This window comes from Cryptomeria japonica, chromosome 10, assembly GCF_030272615.1.
Source record: "Cryptomeria japonica chromosome 10, Sugi_1.0, whole genome shotgun sequence".
NCBI lineage: Eukaryota > Viridiplantae > Streptophyta > Pinopsida > Cupressales > Cupressaceae > Cryptomeria > Cryptomeria japonica.
The window spans coordinates 7,145,441-7,155,080 of record NC_081414.1 but is presented as its reverse complement, the minus strand read 5'-3'; positions in this window follow the sequence as shown (position 1 = coordinate 7,155,080).

The window sequence follows — 9,640 nt, the reverse complement described above, 5'->3', positions numbered from 1 at the left end:
TCCATTCAAGGCTAAGTGTTGCATTCAAGACAAGGATTCAACCATTGAAGAGGAGATCACATACAACATACAACACACTACATACATTACACCTTCGCATGTAAGAATACAAACATTCTTACAACAAGGTTGCAGGTACGCGGCTGTAATTGAAGATCTGGAATCCTTGTGTAGAGACGAACAGATCCCCCTTCGTTTCGCAGATTTTTCGGAGGACCGTGTGCACGCTGGGCGCCATCGTCCCGTCAACTTTCGCTCAAATTTGTAGAACAGCACCATCTCAACATTTTACTGCTAATTTTAGGTCCGCAGCTTCATCCCATATCCCTATCTCTGTTTATAAGCGAATCTTTCCTACTTTACATGCATTCCTAGTTCAATCTTTCTATCTACATTCTTTACAAAAGAGGGTATCCTTGATGTCTTAACCCTTGAAACTCATTTAGAATCCAATCTTGCATTGCGTCGGATTGGATCTTGTCGGTTTCAACCCCTCTTTTGAATGTAAAGTCTCCCCTAAGTGAAAACCATCAACCCTAGTGACTCTCCCTTCTCTCTCCTTGGAGTTGGGGAGGGGAGAACGACTAGGGTTCAATTTTTTCCGCTTTACATTTTGGTGAACCCGACGTGAACATCCTCATTCTGATTATTCATGGTTAGATCTGAAAATTTTGTTTCCTTAATTACATTTCCATGTTTGATCTTTTGCAAATTTTAGAGGCTAATTGCATAAAAACCCTAAAATTTTCTTTTAAGTAATTAAACTTGTGAAATGTTTAATTGTTAATGCTTGTTTCAGATCTACCCTTCTATTGCAAATTGTCAATTCATATTTGTGCTTTAATTCTGAAAATTAAGTGGTTAAATGTCAAAACCCTAATTTTTAAGACCTTCTTGATTCAACCTTTGGCTGATAATTTCACTAATCAAAACACCTCCAAATCGGCTGTAACTTTGGATTCCGCAATAAAATCACAATATCTTTCATCCCTGAAAATTTGGAAAAAAGTTGCGAGGACCGTGTGCACCCCGAGCGCCCTCGTCCCCGACATTTTTTCCGAAATTTCGGGAGCTAGATCTTACTGTATTTTTCTGCTAAAATCCAGAATTTCAGCTGATTTTATCAATTTTAACACCTTCAAAATTAAAGTTAAAGTTGGTCTAGCGATTGCTTGGATTGAGGCTTCTAATCATTCAAAAACTGTTGAAATTAAAATTCATATCAAAATTGTGTTTCTTACAGTCGTAAATCTGAAAAGTGTGTTAGCATTCATTTGAAATTTCAGTGTTTTATTCAAATCTTTACAATTTGTGACTTTTGAAATTAAGTGTTTAATTGCAACAACCTTGATTTCCACTTTCAAATTCGAATTTTGCATGAAATCGAGTCAACTTTTAAATTTCAAAACTTGCATTGCTTTCAACATTCCCTCTAAAATCATAAAATTCAAAATTTTAGTTTCCCCCTCTTTTTCAAAATTCAAATTTTACATTTTTCAACAATCTTGGTAGGGTTCAATTTTGAGATTGCAACTTTAATTTGGCCTATCTACAGATCATAAAATCACTCAATTTTTTCAGATTAGCTTTAAAATCATCATAACTTTCATCCCTGAAAATTTCGAAAAAAGTTGCGAGGACTGTGTGCACTCCGTTCGCCATGGTCCCAGACATTTTTTCCGAAATTTCGGGAGATTGTCCTGATTGCATTTAACAACTTAAATCTAGGAGATTGGCTGGTTTTATTGAAATTTGCTACCTCTAAAATTCAAAATCTTCTCTCTCTCTTTAGTGCATGAGTTTTACAACAATAAGCCCTACTTACACTATTCCCATTAGACGAAGCCTTAGAATTAAGTCTTTCCAAGGTGTAATTACCGAGGAGATGGAACCTAATTTGAATGGCCTTTTTAACGAGGACATGGGTAATTCCTCTAATCCTCTTAATGATGAAGAAGCTCTCCATGAAGTTTCTGTAGAACAAATTTCAAAATTGGATAACCAATTTGATGATTTTCGACAATGGATGTCTCAAGAATACCCTGATAGTGAAGCTCTTTCATTAATTGAGGGTCTAAAGCGTATGGTTCAAAGTGATAAGAATGGAATTGATATTTTGCGTGGTATTGCACACATTGTGGATTCGAATGTGATGCCAATGAAGAGTTGTGCCGAAACCTTAGGTTATACACAACCTCCTACTCAAGTTAATCATTCTATTCCTTTGACAACTTCTATTGCTAGTATACCTACTTTTACATCAAACATAATGACTACTTCAATACAAGACATTCCTCCTATGATCACTAGTCATGGGGGCAATCCTTCTTCTTCAATCAACCCTCTTCCTTCATTCAATCCAACTTCTTCATTCATTCCTTCAATGAGTGTTCCTATTATATCTCCACAAATGAACATGACACAAGGGAGCAATTCATTTAATCCTTCCATTCCTCCTTGTAGTGTTCCTCCTTTCCAATCATCTCCTATGACTAACTATCATAGTGTCCCACCACCTTACTCTCTACCTTCTTTCAATAACATAACACCTCCATCACAATCTAACACGTCTAATATGAACTCTTCGACTGAAGTGACCATTAACAATCTTGCACAAACTGTCTCTTCTTTACAGCAACAAATTGCCTCTATGAATCAATCTAAGTTTAGTGTGCCCACATTTGATGTTGCGAGCCCACTTTCTCTTGACATTGTTCGAGCTATCCCCCCTAAACATGTTGAAATTCCGCATTTGGAGCTTTATAATGGTAAGGGTGATCCTCTAGCACATGTTAAGACCTTTCAAACAATATGCACTGATTTTGCTTATGACCAAAGGTTGCTTGCAAAACTGTTTACTAGAACATTAAGAGATAAAGCCCTACAATGGTATTGCTTGTTGCCTTCCTATTCTATTACTTCTTTCGAACAACTTGCAAATGCTTTTATTCAACAATTTCAAAACAATATAAGTCCTAAAGTTACTTTGATTGATTTAATGCATTGTAAACAAGGTGTTAAAGAAAAAGTGACTGATTTCATTGGTAGATATAAGCATTTGTATGCTCAAATTTCTTTTCTAGTGCCTGACAATGATATTCAAAGAATCTTTATTTCTAATTTACAAAAAGATATTAGAGAAAAACTCCTGTTTTCTGAGTTTACTTCTTTCCAACAGTTGTGCGCAACTCTTCACCATTATCAACTGTGTGTGAGTCAAATGGAACAAGCAAATCCTATGGCTCCGAGTGATAAGGGTGATAGTAGTCAACAACCATTTGGGAAGTTTAAACCGAACAGAGAGTCCATCAAATTCAATGAAAACATCATCAACAACAATGTGAATGCGGCATCAGGTGTGCCTCCTATTTCTAAGTTTTTCAAGAAAGAAAGAAAGTTTACTCCTTTCAATGAATCATTGCATAGTATTATGAATAAGTTATTGGAACAAAATGTGCTTACTCTTCCTCCTACAAGGCAAATAGATCCCGCAAAGATTAACTCACCCTATTTTGATAACAAATCTTTTTGTCAATTTCATCGTCAACCTGGGCATGATACTGAAAAATGTTTTGCTTTAAAGGGTAAAATTCAAGATTTGATTGATAATAATACTATCTCTGTTTCTGGAGTGAATGATAAAGGCAATACATCTGTAGCTCCTCCTAACCAAAATCTTCAGATTTTTACTGATCCATTACCTTCTCACACCTCTAATGTGATTGATACTACTGATTCCCCTGTCTCACCTGATGATCTTGTGTCCATGACTCCGAATGTGATTAACTTTGTGGAGCAACAGAAAATCCCTAAAGAACTTTCCATCACCTTTGATTCCAGTGAAACTATCAGGGCACCTGATGGTCCTTTATATATAGTTGCAAAATTCAAGAATACACCTTGCCATGGAGTGCTTATTGATCCTTCTTGTATGGTTAATATCATTACTGAAGAATTTCTTTTTACTTTGCAATTGAATCAAGTGATCTATGACGAAACAAATGTGGTTGTGAAACTATTTGATGCATTTTCTTCTCCTGCAATTGGTTCTATTACATTACCTATTAAGGTCCATAACAAATCCCTTGATGTGGACTTTGCTATTATTCCATCATCTGAACAATTTCGTGTGAAGCTAGGCTATCCTTGGCTATCTTCCATGAAAGCTATTGCTTATCCTATTCATAAGTGTCTGAAATTTCCCCATAATGGTGAAGTTGTTACTGTCAATCATAGTCTCTTTAAACCAGCTGAAAGAACTTCTAGCATTCCTATTGATTATTTTTGGCCTAAACAATTTCAATCTCTTCCTCCGCGAAGTGATCATCTTTTTAAATCTTATCAAAAGTGGAAAAAAGATATGATCCTATCTCTAAGTGAACCTAGAACACCCAAACTCGACATTCCTATCGTTCTTGAGATGGAAGTTCTTCCTTTGAAAGATAAAACTAATGTCTTTCCTCAAGAAGATTCCCAACCCATTCCTATGAATGTGACTATGCCTATATCTAATAAACTTCCTAAAAGTAGACCTATCCCTCCTCGTCATGATGGACTTGGTTTCCTTCCTAAACCAAATATTCCTCCCTTATATGGAGCAGTTCCTCCTCCTTCCTCTTATGGAGAGAAGAGACCTTCCTCTTCTCCTATTGTTCAACCTAAGAGACCACAACCTAAACACCCAAGTGATAAGGATGAGAACATTCCTCCTCCTCAATCTTCTCAACTTCCTACTAAGACTAGACGGAATCGTTCTACACGTGAACGCCGACGAAAGCGTCATCTTAGAGCTCAGGCAGCTGCTTCTCAAAATTTGCAATCCCCAAAAACACCTTCAGCTAGTATTATTCCATTTTCTCCTCAGCCATAAATTGAGCCAAAATCTCTTAAACATAAGGTGCATGATGGTCTTGATCCCGTGCAAGTTAAAGATCCTATTTTTATAAATCTTGATGATGATATAGATGAAAATGTTACTCCTGTTCATTCTGATAGTGAATATGAATATGTTGATGTTGATAACCATCTATCTAACGAATTTTCTAAAGCACTTATCCTAGCTCCTAGACAAGAACAACGTGGCTTGGAACATGAACATAGCCCTTGTTTGGATCTTGTGATAGCTCCATCTACTGTGTTGGATGTTCCTCCTCTAGCGTGTTTCCTACCTTCCCGAAATATTGATCAGCAAGATCGGGGGGTGGATGATGTGCTAGACTAGTTTCATTAGCATAGCAGACTCTCTCCTCCTCTCTTGATCTCTTTTGTTACTTCTTCTATGTGTTATTCTCATTCTTCTATTTGTTGTCCTTAGTGTTGTCTACTTGAGGACGATGCAAAACATTGAGATCTCTTTTGGTCTCTCTCATGTTGACTCAAAAGACACATGTGTTCCCTTCTTCTAGGTGACCTTCCTTGATTGGGGAATGAAGAACAATTATGCATACATACATATGATATACATGAATTATCATACAGCATACTGACCCCGAGGAAAGCGAAGTCACCTCGTGCTTTGTGTTTTGTGTCTATTATCCTTGGGTTTATCTCACACTTGGGGGCTAAATCCTTGTGATAACGTGCTCCTTTCTCATTTCTTATATGTATCACTACCTTAAAGCAATCACCCCCGGTGAGGCATGTGCGATCGCTTTAACGTAGGGGGGCATACATCCCGTCCATATCTTTTCAAGATACTTGAAAATTTCTTGACAAATTTAGCTTTGCCTTGAAATTTTTTGATATCTTTCTTGCATGACGCATAGTGAGGGAACCTTACTACTGACAGTCATGGTTCTCCCTCGTGATCTTCCCTTTTACTTTGTCAATCGAAGTCGTAGGATCCTTAGTCCACTGGGGGCTTGGTGTATCTTGCCTCCTTGACGTGGTGAAAGTTTTTCAAAATTGTTTCCTTGTACTTTACCGGAAGTATGAGCGTACGCTTATACTCCCGCTAGAGTGGGGGCTAAATGTAGCGTCCTAAAATTGCGACACTTGCAATTTCGACTGCATTTGGGTCTTCACGATGGTGATGCAACACAGAACTTGAATGGAGACCCCGAAACTTGTTCATGACATCAAAAACTGCATTTCTCGGCACCCTGGCCTGATCCCTCCTTGCACCCTGTTGTCCCGGGAGGTGGGACCATGGCGCCCAGCGCCCTGGTCCCTGGCCCTATTTTGGGCCCGGTCTCTTTTGGGGCATCGGGTCTTTATGTTTGCAAATTGGAAAATAATATTTCCTGGTCGGCCTAAGGTCAGGAAAATCAGTCTATCAGCCCTAATTGACAAGTATATAAACTACATTTCCTCTCCCATTTTGGGTAGAGGGGAAAAAGGCGGAAACGATATTCAAGCATTCAAGTATTCCTTCAACCAATTGATCATTCTAAATCTCCATTCAAGGCTAAGTGTTGCATTCAAGACAAGGATTCAACCATTGAAGAGGAGATCACATACAACATACAACACACTACATACATTACACCTTCGCATGTAAGAATACAAACATTCTTACAACAAGGTTGCAGGTACACGACTGTAATTGAAGATCTGGAATCCTTGTGCAGAGACGAACAGATCCCCCTTCGTTTCGCGGATTTTTCGGAGGACCGTGTGCACGCCGGGCGCCATCGTCCTGTCAACTTTCGCTCAAATTTGTAGAACAACACCGTCTCAACATTTTACTGCTAATTTCAGGTCCGCAGCTTCATCCCATATCCCTATCTCTGTTTATAAGCGAATCTTTCCTACTTTACATGCATTCCTAGTTCAATCTTTCTATCTACATTCTTTACAAAAGAGGGTATCCTTGATGTCTTAACCCTTGAAACTCATTTAGAATCCAATCTTGCATTGCGTCGGATTGGATCTTGTGGGTTTCAACCCCTCTTTTGAATGTAAAGTCTCCCCTAAGTGAAAACCATCAACCCTAGTGACTCTCCCTTCTCTCTCCTTGGAGTTGGGGAGGGGAGAACGACTAGGGTTCGATTTTTTCCGCTTTACAAGAGGAATTATAGATTTGTTTGAAGTTAAAGAGTTTCCGTTCTTTTATTGAAAGTTAGAGCGTCTACGTCTTTACACTACATTTATTTTACATGTCTATTGGTAGGGGAAATATAGGAAAGGTTGTGCAAGATTTGTTGAAATGAGCAGAGTCCCATTGAAACACAAACTTTTTGTTTCCATGATTTATGTTTTCAATAAAAGCCATCCTCCTAGTTGTTAGGAGTTGAGCGGCTAAGTAGTTAGGATTAGTTAGGGTTTCCTTTCCTATAAATTCATCAACCCTTTCCTTCAAAGGAGGTTGGAATGAATATATGTAATCTTCAGTTCTTCCAGGCATACAAGTTATTTTGAATAAAGAATGTTTTTTCTGCAGATACTATTATCTGTGCAAATGAAGTGATGGACGACATGGTGTTTTGAGTATCTGAGTTTAGTTAAACATCGAGAGACTCACCCAAGGGGGCCCACTTGGTGAGGATTGTGTACATTCAATTACTAGATGGATTTTATTCAATTAATAGTTGCAGTTCCAATGATTGACTGTTCCTGTAGCTATAGGAATTCCATTATGTGATTGTTCCCACAACCAAGGCAGAATAGAGTAGTTCCTTTCTACTTGTTGGAAACTCTTTCATTAAGTATTGTTTCAGTTATGTTTTCATCAATAGATTATGCTCAACATTCATTAAGCTTTATTTTCTTCCCAATACTTGTTTTCAACATTTCATTTTATTGAAATAACTTAGATTAGTAGAAGTCCAAGTAACTCCTAGTGCACACATAGTGTTGGCCCATTTCAAGTACCACATCCGTAGGTTGATAGATAAATGTGCTTTAATAATGAGTTTGATGACTACTTAGTAAGGATGCTTTATCCCTAAGTTGTGGTATTATACCTAGTTATTTAACCTTTGTTGAAGCCCTATAATATGAGTCCTCTCTTATTTTAAAATTGTTAAGCTCCAAAATACTCAAAATTCTTGTCAATCAAATTGACGATAATTAATTTTAATTAATAATTAAAAATTAAAAAACATAAATATTGATTTGAAATTAGAAAATTCCAAGATAAACTATTTTAATTCTGTTGATAGATACTTAAAAATGTCATTAACTAATTAATAATTATTAATAACAAGCCTGCAATGCAGTGAAGTTCTTGCCAAATGTTAACGGTTATTTTGTTTTGATTAAGTAAAAACAAGTTTTTGAAAGGAACCCGAACCTTTTACATATCAGGAAAAAGAGAGCATTAGAGCTTAAAAGAACCATGCCTGAGCACTCCAACAACAAAAATTGATCCTACCCGAACAAAAAGGGATCTCAACACATAACATAAAGATCCACAAAAAGACATTAATGGTTATTTTGTCATTATAGTATAGGATACCAAATAATTACAGAGATATGTATAAGCAACATGCTATATATTGGTAAAGATGTGGGCAGAGTTTACAACATAAATATCAAAAAGTTTGCATGTGTTGTTAGTGTCTACATGTCTTGGTTCCTAAAATGTAAGAATCAATAAAAATGTAGAAATTTTTTATGTTATGGTTATGGTGATATTAATGAGGGTTTGAAAAGTTTTTGTTAAATATTGTTGTAGAACAAACTACATGTATCCAATATAAGATTATTAAGGTAAGAAAAGAATGAAGGCGGTGGAGAGAAAGAAGGCAGTGGAGTTGATTTTTGCCAAAAAAATTGGAGGTCTAGTTGCACTTAATGATCTACACCAAGTTTACTTTCATGTTAGTTTCAATTTCTTTACAATATTCTTCCATCTATATTTAAATTTTACAGCTATTTATTTAAATTTATTGACCATTCACTATTGTTTGACCAAGGTCATATTTGTTTACCATTGTGAGATAATTGATTTACTCAATATTTAAATAAAGATACTTTTTAGTTATTAATACTAATAAAACTCAAATTAATTCCAACATTTGTAAGTTTTTAACATTTAAAATATATTAAGATATGTAACTTGAACTATTCTAAAATACATTTATATCGAATTTTTTTTGTAAGATAACTCTCAAATTAAATAATCCATAACATTTTTTAATGTATAATCCGTCAAGCTATATATATATATATATATATATATATGGTTAAATCATTTTTTACACAAAATAATCCAAAAGATCATTTTCTACAATAATTTAAAAATTAAATTGTTGAAAATATTAATGATATCTAAAAAAGCCTATTTTACCTTGAAAAAACGATATTTAATAAGCCATTAAAAAATAATTTACTATAAAATATTTTAAAAAAATATAAGTATTTAAATATTAAAAAATAGGAAAAAAATCATGAATATTTTCCAAACAATTAAAACTCATTATTTTAGTATTGTTTTGAAAAAGTCAAGATCTTAATCATTCAATTTAGCAGTGAAGGGAATAAAGCATAAAACAATTATGCAATCTCTTAAAAAGATTCAAAATAGAAAGTTCTCCCATATCGCCTAAAATTTAAGAACCAATTAAATTGAAGATAATTAATTTTCTTAATATTCTTAGTTAAAAATTTTGCATCTATACTTTAATTAAAATCAATAGTTTTTGTTGATAGAAAAAATTCTTAATTTTAATTTGTTAATTTATTTTTTATTAATAAC